This window comes from Pleuronectes platessa, chromosome 24, assembly GCF_947347685.1.
Source record: "Pleuronectes platessa chromosome 24, fPlePla1.1, whole genome shotgun sequence".
In the NCBI taxonomy this organism is placed as follows: domain Eukaryota; kingdom Metazoa; phylum Chordata; class Actinopteri; order Pleuronectiformes; family Pleuronectidae; genus Pleuronectes; species Pleuronectes platessa.
In genome coordinates, this window is record NC_070649.1 from 10,944,731 (window position 1) to 10,957,303 (window position 12,573).

The window sequence follows — 12,573 nt, forward strand, 5'->3', positions numbered from 1 at the left end:
ACCTTATCAATAGATTTGAAGAAAGATTTAGGGAGATAAAGTGGAATACACTGAAACGGAAACAAATTTGGGGAGCACATTCATTTTTATACAGTTCACTTTTCCTGCTAAAGATAGGTGAAGTGTTTTCCATTTCTTCAAGTCTGATTTGACTTTCTCAAACAGCAGACAGAAGTTTTCCTGGTAAAGCTTCTGCATGTCCCTTTTAATGTTAATGCCCAGATATCTAAAGACATTTCTAGACATCCGGAACGGCAGAGCATTGTCCTGTATTTGAAAAGCCAAGTCATTAACAGGATAACATTCACTTTTACTAAAATTCAATTTGTACCCAGAAAAAGCACCAAATCTCCTCAAATCATGGATCACATGGGGGGCGCTTGAAACAGGGTCTGATACATACATTAATAAATCATCTGCTTACAGAGATACTCTATGCTCTTCCCCTCCCCTATGGATTCCATTTAACGAGGGTAGTGATTTGAGTGCAATGGACATGGGCTCTATGGCCAGGGCAAATAGCAGTGGGCTGATAGGGCAGCCCTGACAGGTGCCTCTTGACAGCTGGAAATACTGAGAGCGCTTACCATTTGTAATTACTGAGGCTTTGGGTGAGGTATATAAGAGTTTAATCTATGAAATGAAATTAGGACCATACCCAAATTTCTTTAAGCATGTAAATAAATATCCCCATTCTACCCTATCAAAGGCTTTCTCTGCGTCAAGCGTGATAACCACCTCGGGGACTGCACTGGACGCAGGAGAGTGAATAATATTTAATAGCTGGCGGATATTTGTAAATGAATGACGCCCCAAAATAAAACCAGTCTGGTCAGCAGAAATCACGTCATGCATTGTGGCTTTTAAACGTAAGGCCTTGGCCAAGATCTTCACGTCAAAGTTTAAAAGGGAGATGGGTCGATACGAGCCACATTCCGTGTTATCTTTACCTGGCTTAAGCAAGAGGGTAATTGATGCTTCAGTCAGTGTCTGCGGCAGGGATCCATGAGACAAAGAGTCATTAAACATATCAAGTAAGATTGTAGACAGTTTACTAAAGAACTTTTTATAGAACTCTGCAGGGTACCCATGAGGGCCAGGCGTCTTGCCATTCTGCATTGCCTTAATCGCGTTAATGATTTCCATTGATTTTAGTGGGAGCTCAGTCTCAGTCCTGTGTCTTGTTTTTATAGAAGGAGCTTGGAGATCATTGAAAAAATGTTCCATGTCAAAGCTATCATTTGTTATCTGACGTATACAGATTTGAGTAAAACGAGGTGAATGTTTCGTTAATTTCTTCTGGATCAATAGTTAGTTCACCATCATCTTTCCGTATTTGTGGAATCTGTTGGGACACGGAGCTGCACTTAAGTTGGCGTGCCAATAGTCGTACAGCTTTGTCGCCATGCTCATAGACATACCCCCTGTGATTTTAATAGGAGACGTTCTGTCTTTTCAGTTGATGACAAATTATATTGTGTTTGGAGGTCCAGCTTCTTTTATATAATTCAGGGGAGGGGGAGGTGGAGTACTGAGAATCCACCATAGCTATTTCTCTAATGAGCTCCTCTTGTTTTGTTTTTTTCATTTTATTTGCTTTAGCAGAATATGATATAATCTCACCCCTGATTACAGCTTTTAATGTTTCCCATAAAAGAGAAGGGGAGGTGTCATCTTTTTTGTTGGAATCTATAAAGTCATCAATTTTTTGGGAGATCATTTCACAAAAAGTCTCATCAACCAGAAGATTTCTATCTAATTTCCAAGAGGGGCGTTCTAATTTGTTAGAAGGAAATGCAAGGTCTAATATTACAGGGGCATGATCTGACTCAGCTATAGTTGAGTATTCAGCGTTTGTGACAAAGGGGGGAAAAGACTGGTCAATAAAAAAATAATCTATTCTACTATGCGAATGGTGTATAGAGGAAAAAAAGAAAAGGACTTGCTTTGTGGAAACAAAGAACGCCAGGGGTTAACACCTCCTATCTGGTTCATAAAGGCTGATAACAGTTTGGCCTTTTTAGACAGATTCGCAGATTTAAAGTTGGAACGGTCTAATACCGGATTCATTACACAGTTTAAATCACCGCCAAATATCAATTGTTGTGAGTTCAAATCTGGAATTAATGAAATTATTTCCCCCATAAATTTATCATCATCCCAATTTGGGGCATAGATGTTAATCAAAACCACAGGCTTATGGTAGAGAAGCCCAGAAACCATTACAAATCGACCCTGTGGGTCTGAGGTGACATTGGTCGCACTAAACTGGATTATTTTATGAATCAATATGGCCGTTCCACAAGTTTTAGAGTCAAGGTTGGAATGGAACACATTCCCCACCAGTGGCGGCTCCTGACAAATTTCTCAGGGGGGGCAATTGTTGCGATGATGGCTAAGATCCACGGTACAATCAGATTGTTTTCTGCTTACCTCATCGAACAGCTAAATGGCAACATCAGACATCGACTGCATGTTCTATATGATTTTTTTGATACAGCTAAATCAAGTTCATAGTGAATGTTAACATGCTTTTGGCTGATGAATGAACTATCCCACTGTGGTCATCTAACGGTACATTTTCATCTACCATTTTGCCTCCTTAAATACCTCGGAAAGTTAAAAGAGACTGCTTTACAATAAATCACAATACTCTTTCTCCATCTGATAACATTTATTTTAAGTGCAGCAGTTGTGTTCTGATTTAACAAAAAAATGGATGTTAGCATAGCCTAGTAATTATAATATTTACAGTTCTCATCACACAACTTGATGACAGCATATATAAAAACTAGTGGCATAGCCTACTCATTGCAATATTTACAGTATTCCTAAAACAAGAATGATCCAAGGTGATAATCAAAACATTGGGTGCTATTTAACAAGAATTTACCCATAAGACACATGTACATTACAAAGCAAACAAAAAAATTGGCTAATGATATGCAATTAATACAGCTATTTCCAATTCAACATTTGAGTAGTGCAACAACACAACAACATTAAAACAACATTTCTCACTTGTATTGAAATTTTGCTCGTCACTCTTTCAAAGCAGCAAAGTGATCAATGACCCTCTCATTAAAATCAGGCATGTTCCTGACTAGTTCCCTCTCCATGGAAAGCATGGCCAGAGCATTGAGACGATCCTGTCCCATTGAGTTTTGCAGGAATGTCTTGATTCTCTTTAAGGTCGAGAAACACCTCTCAGCTTCAGCAGTTGTCATGGGAGTGGTTATGAGGATGTTCAACAGAGCCACAGTCTCAGATAGGGTCTCGTGGAGGTTGTTCCTCTGTAGAACCTGGTAGAGTGCCAATGCACCACTGCAGCCCTTGAAATCTGGACTCTCGTAGATAAGGGACAGTTCAGTCTTGAGCTTCGCCTTATTCAGCATGGGGTATGCCTTGGCAGTGGTGTTCAGAGCCTCATCAGGGAACACATGGCAGTACTGCTCAAACAGGTCTCCTTGTAGCAGCGTTGCACTCACAAGGTGGCTTGTGAAAGAGAACCTCTCGTTTGCATGGCCCAAGATGGTGTCACAGACCTGTCAAAATAAAGAGAGTATATCACAAATTGGAAGTACACTATGAGTTAAAAACACTGCCACCATCCATCCTTGAATGTAACTGTAAATACAGAAGGGGTGATTTTTTAACACTAGGTTCCAGAGGCCTTAAAAAGGAGGTCTGCATGACTTTAGAATACAATACAGTAAGGTATGCACTGAAGTGAAGTGAGAGAAAAATAGAACAAAAAAAGAAAATAAACAAACAAAACTACAAAATCATCTACCTCCTTAGACAGCCTCTGCTTGTCTTGCTCTCCCAAGGCCCTCCTTTTTCCTGTAGTTCCTGCTGCTACTTGCTGCTGCTCTGGAGATGAGCTCTGGTCCCTGAAACAGACAGACAAGGAGAGTGTGTGTTAGTATATGAACGTATACAGTATGTCAATGCAATTACCTACAGTTCCTGTCTTAGAAAACCAGTAATAATAGTATGTTTTGTCCTGTTTTAAGATATCCTATACGAGCCATTACAGAGCCTATATTAAAAGGCAGTTAGGAAAAAGGCAAATAATATAGTTTCCCTGAATATGAAACGCTGCCATCAGGCAGAAGAATGTGTATTAAGATGCAAATCAAATCGCTTAAAATGATCATTTGTTCTGGCCTCCATTAAGCTGATGCAATAGAACGTGCAATAGAATAATGTGCAATAAATAGGTAAGTACTTAACTTTAGCACTCATACTTTAGCACCTGCACCTTATTCCCAAGTTCTAGTGCAATAGTTATAGTTAATAGTTTTTAATGAATCAATCATTCACTGTGCCCAAGACAAATTTCCCCATGGTGACAATAAAGTGTAACTTATCTTACCGTATGGCTTGAACACTGCTTGTGAAGCTCTGCAGAGCACGTTTGATGAAGACTGCATCAATGTCCTTCTTCTGCAGCTGTTGGTACATAATGTCAACGTGAGGCATGATTTGAGGAAATAGATGCAGGAAAAACTTGAAGTCATCGTCCTGCAGCATCCTCAGGTAGCCAGATGCCTCCCTCACTGTGGTGCAGTCAAATGAGCCGTCTGTGCTGATGGCTTCAAAACACTCTATGAGGTCATCTAGGTTCTCATAGACTGTGTTCACGACCCTGCTGTTGAAGTTCCATCTTGTGGCCGATGCTCTTGGCAGCCTCCGTGCAACAACCTGGTCGAGGATGGTGGTGCGTTTGGGTGACCGACTAAAAAAGCTAGAAATGCCATTCAGATCCGAGAAAAAAACCCTCACTGCTGGGACCTGAGAAGTGGCTTGCTGCATGATCCAATTCAGCTGGTGGGCATAGCAATGTAAATAATGTGCATTTTTGTAATGCTCTCGCACTTTTTGCTGCACACCAGCCTTCTCTCCTCTCATCACATTGGCCCTGTCATATGCTTGCGCGATGAGTTTACCCCTCTCTTCCTCGGTGAATAGACTGTTCAGTCTCTCCATAATAGCAGTGCCAATCGAGTCAGCCGTTGAAGACGAGAGGGGGACAAACTCAAAAAACGCTCTTGAACAGCATGGCTCCCATCAATGTATCGCAATACCATGACCATCTGAGTCTGAGTCGAGACGTCCGTTGTTTCGTCAGCTTGTATCGCAACGAAGCTGGCCGACTTCACCTCCTCCGTAATGCGTGCCCTAATGACAGCTGCCATGCAGTCGAGCAGCTCATTTTGGACGGTCTTGGATGTGCCTTTAAAGACGGTGGCCGTTTTTAAATGCTCCTCAAAAACTTTATCTAGGGATGCAATTAACTGTACCAATCCTCGAAAAATTCCGGGGTTGCTGGATCCCTCGCTCTCGTCTCGGCCTCACAAGGCCAACTCGAATACACCGCAGAACTTAACACCGTCGATCAGGCGGCCCAGAATGTGGCGATTTTTTCCCACCTCATCATTGTGCCGACGCAGTGCTAGCCTGTAGCCATCGTCCAACTGCGTAGCAATGTTGACGCTCCCAAACGCTGACAGTTTTAAGCAGCTGTCAATGTGGATCCTCGATGTTTCATGCTTTTTTATTTTTTCGGACAGATGATGCATATCTTTGAAACCTGTTGTAGTCCAAGGTGTTTCCGTGGTGCAGCCATCAGGGTGGATGAGGACGCAGGGGTAGCAGAAGAGTCCGTTGGCTAGCTCGCATCCTGCTAGCCAGTTTTTCCTCTCGTACCAGCACCGCGAAAATCCCCTGGTGTACGACTTGCCTCCTTTCTTTGATATTTGTTTTATATTTAAATTTGGTCGGGGTGGTCCTAATTGTTTAACAGCCAATTTTTCCTGATTGCTTCGACGACTAAATGGTAATTCTCTAAATGAAATGATGGAGTTGCTCTGAGCTGTAATAATCGCCATGACGATTGTGAATGTGACTGCGGCGGCAGCAAAGCACCACGTGACGTTCACTGTAGTGTACGTATGATATGACGGAATCACGTTAGTGCAAGCACTCCCGGAACCCATAGAGAATGCATTGCAGGGCTTGCAGTTTGAAAAAAAAAGCTTTTACATGAAAGTCAATGAGAGCGCTGGGGGCGATTTCCAGCCAGGCTGAAATCGCCCATAGCGCTCGGTTGGTATGAAACACAACTGCTCAGAGGAAAACAGGCTATCTTAATTTTTTACAAAATGTATTGGTTAGCATCATTATCACTAAAAAATATATACATATGATATATTATTAAAAAAAAATATTAGGCATATTATCTTTTTTTTTTTTTTTTTTTTTTTTTTTTTGACTCAAGGAGGGCGGCGCCCTATCGCCCTCTATTGGCCGGCCGCCCCTGATTGTCATTATCTTTTGCTTCAGTCTTTCCCACCATAATCCCTTGTTTCTACACATGTCTAAGTTCTTTTTTCCATTCTCTATGCATGCCACTATTTTCTTTCTATATCCCTCTTCCTCTAGGAGAGTACTGTTTAGGCACCACACTCCTCCTCCCCTTCTCTCTATCCCAGTACCAACCTCTATTGACAGGATTGCATGGTCACTGAATGATGTGAACTTATACACCATATTTTTTATAAATTTAACCATTGTCTGATGTGCTATACATAAGTCTATTCGGCTTTGTTTTAATTCCCCCATTACTATTTGCCTTCTTGAGTATTCTCTCCTGTTTGGGTTTTCGTTCCTCCATACATCAATTAATTGTTTTTCCTCCAATGTTTTCAGAAAAACCTTTCTTGAAGCATCATTTTTTAATTGCTTCCCTGTTGCCATATCCAACCTTGTACTTTTTAAATTAAAATCTCCCACTATTATACAGTTTCCCACACACCATTTTCCTAAATCCAAGAAAAAAGCCTTCCTGTCTGCTTCTACATTTGGTGCATATATATTAATTATTCGGTACTCTATCTTTTTGTATTTAAATTCTATGATTATGACTCTTCCTTCTTTTCCTTTGTAGATTTCTTTGAGGTTTTCTACAGTATTATTTTTTATCAGGATTGCTACCCCACATGATTTATCCGTACCATGGTTTGCATACATTTCCATTTTGTTTTTATATCTTTCATGATCTGGTCTGTCCAGTTCATTTCTTGCAGACATAACATGTCATTATTTTTACATTTATTTAATAGTTTTTCAAATTTGCTTTGATTTCTTAGCCCATTTGTGTTGAATGAAATCAAGCTTAACATTAAACACATAATTATGGTTTCATTTCCAACCTTCATTTTGTCCTTCTTTCCTCCCTCTTCAGCTTGGAGCGCAGCTTTCCTTTTCTTTGTGGTCTCCTCCGCCTTTCGTTCCTTCTGCGGTCTGCTTACACTCTCTGCCTCTGAAATACCCTCGATAATCATGAAGTCCATCGCAGTTTCCCTCTCGTCTCGGTTTCCATCTCCATGCTGCTTTACCCCAACGCTGCCGGTTCCGTCTGCTGGAGTCTTCTCACGGGGAGCCTTCTCTCCACTCGATTCCTCTCCGGACCGGCTCTCCTCCTGCCACATAGTTTCCACCACGTCTCCTGCTGCGACGTCACTCAGGGGATGCCGTCTTTGGTTCTGCACCTTGGACTCCGCCCTGCTCTCTGGGATGCCCCCTGGGTCTCCCTCCGTCTGCATGTCGTCATAGTCGCTGTCCTCTGGCTCCTCCTCCTCGCTGTCAGTACTGTTGACCTCCTCCGCAACACCGACATCCTCTCTCTCCGCTGCTTCTGGAACACACTCCCTTGCATAGTGTCCCTGTTTTTTACATCTGTGACATCTGAATTCTGGGCATTCTCTGAAGATGTGACCCGGTTTTATACATAATCTGCATACTTTCCTCTGCCTGTCATGGATCACGCGGAAGTACTCTCCCCCCACTAGTGTTTCAAACTTGGTTGAGTAGGGTAACGATTTCACTGTTTCAGTGAACCGGACCTTCAAGAACCTGGTTCCATCGGCTATGTCCGTTCCTGGCCACATTCTTCTTTTAATTGGCGAGATTGCCTTAACTCCCCATTCTGCAAGTTTTGCAAGAATGACACCATCCACAATGTACGTCGGCAAGTTTAAAAAAGATACAACTAGTTCGTCATTTCTAATTTCTTTTGCCAATACCGTGCTCTTCTTTATTCTAATCCCATCTAACAGTTTATCCTCCCCCTCAACATTGTCCATTGTTATTTCGTATTTCTTGGGCATGTTAAAACGGCATCCATTCACCACCCCGCACGTTTTTTTAACCTCACTCAAAAGTTCCATCATAGTCACTATCTCATCTCCAATGATCTCTACCGCCAAGGTAAGCTCCTTCTCAAATTTCTTTTCTGTGCTTTGAAGAAGCTCCGAGGTACTTTTACTGTTGTCCGTGATCCTTCTCGTGGTCGTTTCCTTTCCAATGTCGGCGTTCTTTGTCGGTTGCTGCGTCTTGCCGTTGTCCATGATCCTTCTCGTGGTCGTGGTCTTTCCATGGTCAGTGTTCTCGGGCGATATCTGCTCCATGCCGTTGTCCATATTCTGTGTCGTTGTGCTTGCCGGTCCGCTGTCAGTTGCCATGAGATCCGTCCTACTCCTCTCTATTACGTCACTCATTCAAACACACACACAAACAAAAAAAAGACGTTCCCCCGAACAGCAAGCTGCTGGGGGAATAAAACGAACACAAAAAGTAAAACACACTCACTCACTTTCAATCTAGCCCAAAAACAAAAAACAAAAAATTCCACCTGCTCTCTCCACCTGCTCTCTCTGCTCCTTCGCTTCCTGGTTGCACACCTGAACGCAATCAGACGAGATCGGGCGTATTCAGGTTGGTGTGGCCGTAAGCGAATGAGGCCACCCACTAAACCTTATTTTTATATGTGAAAACGTCAGGGAAAAGCGGAAAAAAGCTTACAGCACCTAGGGTCGGATTTATAAAGGATTGCGTAGGATCCATCCTAAAAGTGTGCGTACGCACAAAAGCTGGAAATGGCATTGGCCAAAGCTAATTGCGATTTATAAAACCGTGCGTACGCACACCTGAACGCAATGTTCACAGTCCACTTGGAAACATTCGTACGTGGATCTGCCTCCAAATCCGCCTTCCACACGCCGACCGTCAACCATGAACGGTCAATACAAAGCACGGCACGAACATTAAATGATGCCGCTGACCAATGGGTTTCCACCATGAGTCCTGACGGAGGCACGGCATCAAGCGATGTGAAGAGGAAGTGAAACTTTCTGACACTGACATCGAGGTGTTGTTAGTGAGGTGAAGAATGATTTTATGGAACAGCAGTGATGTCACTAATAAAGAAAATACACTAACACTCTGCCGCTGCTGGGGATAACACAATGAGTGAGATCAGAAATTGCTGAACCCTCGCTTCCTCCTCGTCCTTCCATTCGCCTGTACACACCACGCAGATCCCCGCACCACTGTCACGGCAGTATTTATTTATTTAGAGAATCGGACCGATTCCCCCACATATGTGGATCCTTACTAGAGATGAGCCGGATACTCGGCTGAAACGAGTATCCGGTACGGATAAAGCACTTTTGCCGAGCACGAGTATTACACGAGTAATACGAGTCAATATCTGTGCTCGGACTGAATGAAAATCCTCACAGAGCGTCACAGCGCTCCTCCCCTTCACACACCGCTCTGCTCACTCACTCACAGAACAGCTCTCTGTCTCTCAGTCACTCAGGTTCGCGGGTCTTTTCCGTTAACGTTTAGGGTTTCTTAAGCTTGAAGTTTGTTTTTATTTCAGTTTGTACTTACGTATTAACCAGTAGAGTTCTGTTAAACGTGGGTTCGTTCAGACGTGGTGCTGGTAGAAAGCGACTCGCGTTGCGTCTCTGCCTGTCGGAGTTTTTTCTTTTTTTTTTTTTTTAAACAGTTTTTTTTTTTAACTTCACGGATTGAGTGTCTGACTACTCTCTAGCGTCTGGCTACTCTCTCTCTCTCTCTCTCTCCCTCTCTCTGCCGGTCGTTGGAGTTTTTTTTTTTTTTTTAAACCGTCAGTTGGCTCTAACCAGTTTTATTTTACTTCACGCACTGAGTGTCTGACACTTTCTCGGTAGTAGTGGTATAAAAAATATTACAAATTAAGCTACACACACACATTATATATTATATATATTATATTATATTATATTACATTTCACTTCATAATTGCAACAGCATGTGTTGTATTCATTGTTGCAAAACTTTTTCTGTAAATAGTTCGTTTGCTATTGTGATCAAAATCATTGATCTGAAGCTCAATGCTGATGCTGTCCTGTAATAGTTTTCTAATCAGCAATAAATATAACAATTTCTGATCAACCCCTATCAATTGCATGCTTTCAAGACAACCCGGCCTACTTCCGGGTTAAATCACACCCACTTCCGGGTTAGGCCACGCCCACTCCGAGTACGGATACGGATACAGATAATGATACAGATACAGATAATGCTGTACTCGCTCATCCCTAATCCTTACCTCCACTGGGATATTTTTTGGGAAGTGTCTTCATTTCTTAAGTGATCTCCTGTGCGCTCAGTGGCATGGTCACGTTCACTGCAGTGAAAAGAAGTACTGAAGATATTATAGAAGATATTAAAAGCTATTAATGACTCGGCTCTGTAACTCCACTGTTAAATAGAATATGAACGTAATTTGCTGTAAGTTCTTTTATATATTTTTTAATTAAAAGGCTCAGGTGGAGCAGATATGTCGCGGGAGCAAAACTAAGATGTTGGTTTTAATGTAAATGATGAAGTGGATCAATAATCTGCTTCAATTCAACACTTCATGTCTGCATCGCCACTTTCCCGACTCCAAATCGTTCGTACGCATGTGTAACCCACATGGAGGGTAGGTGCACACTGGACCAGTATAACCCAGATTTGAGGTCCTCCCCACAGTTCTACCACACTGACAGCAAGGTAGAATAATGCTGGAAGCGCTCCTCAATCCAGGTGCTCAACACGGGTGGCTCGCCATCTCCCTCGTCAGGGAGAGATTCCAATCCAACTCAAAGTTCAAGGGTATCCAGAAAACCCAGCCGGGAAAAGAAAAGAATAAACGGTGCTCTAAGCTGCTCTCCAGGTCCTCTCAGTAGTTGATAAACTTCTTATGGGCTCAAACATACTCCAACTTCTCTTTGTTCAGTATTATATTGAGTACCAGTAGCAGTAATATCGCTCCGTAATTCCAACTTCTCCACTTCTCATCAGGCTCCGTCTGTCTCCACACTCGACTGCACCTCTCTGACTCGAGTGAGGAGGCGGAACTTAGACCGTTTTACACCAATAATATGCAGTTATTTCACCTTGAACCAATAGGCTCACTTGTTGTCAAGTTTTTTGACCGGTAGAACACTTCCTGAGCAAAAAGGAAATGACTTAATAATAATAAATTAAATACAGAAGAAATAAAACAGAATTGTTAATTAAATAAAAGGAATTCTCAGTAAGGAGGAAATATAAATAATACTATAAATAAGTGTCTTGGTAACAACTGGTTTTCCCAGAGGGTTACACATGGGTCAGAGTTTGCTTAGAAATACGCTTTTTTTTTTTTATAAATCCCAACTTTGGCGTGAGCAATGGCGTACGCACGTTTCAGGCCCCGTTTTGTGCGTACGCAACGGTTATAAATCCGACCCCTGGTATTCCCAGGCAGTCTCCCATCCAAGTACAAACCAGGCCCGACCCTGCTTAACTTCCGAGATCAGACGAGATCGGGCGTATTCCGGTTGGTGTGGCCGTAAGCTAATGAGGTGACCCTCTGAACCTTATTTATACGTGTGAAAACGTCAGGGAAATGTTACGTCCCTGGTCTAGGAGAAAACAGAGACATAACATGTGGTGCTTCTCCCCATTCTTCCCACTCCCAAGCAGGCCAGTGTCACCAGGTATTTTGTTTAGGGGTAGCTATTTATTTTCACTTCAGAGGGAGCGAAGGCCTACACAACAAACAAAAAATCTCCCTACCTTCCTGCTACAAACCCAAAATTTTAACAAAAAGACAAAAGCTTACCTAACTCCTAAACCAGGTAACACAGGAGAAAGAAAATGGCCTCTCCCTCCTACAGGGCTACCACACACAGTTTTCTACTTTCATACATTTACAACAAACTCAGACGGTGGATTGTTCTATATTACGCAACAAAACAATACTTCAGCCAGACACTGGTCCCAGTTGGATGTGGGTGAATTGGTGGAGAGGAAGACTGCAGTTAAGGCCAATGTATGCTTCTGCGTTTTGACGGACACGGACAGATAGGACCGCCCTCTCCAACGTGGAACGCCCTCTGCGTGCCTCTCCGAGGCTCCTCGGAGAGCTTTTCGTGCCGCTCTCATTTTTCTAACTACACGTCGAAATGACGGACAGCCCACGGATAGCACTTGGCTGTGATTGGTCCGCTAACGCCAGCATTTCGGAATGGAAACTTCCTGTTCCATTCCCTACATCACAATAAACCAAAATCACAACTACGACTCTATGATTAATGTGACAAGTGTGTCCGGCTGACGGTGGCTGGTTAGAGCACTTACAGCATGTGTGTACGGTCACATACGGTTATAACGAACTTTGATAACGGGGCTAGCGGGCTAGCCACCATG

At 42.7% G+C, this 12,573-nt stretch overlaps 1 pseudogene; it reads right to left on the minus strand.

The window, feature by feature from the left end:
• Positions 1-11,600: 11,600 nt before the first annotated feature.
• Positions 11,601-11,719, minus strand: LOC128435982 (uncharacterized; annotated as a pseudogene).
• Between the last annotated feature and the right edge of the window lie 854 nt (positions 11,720-12,573).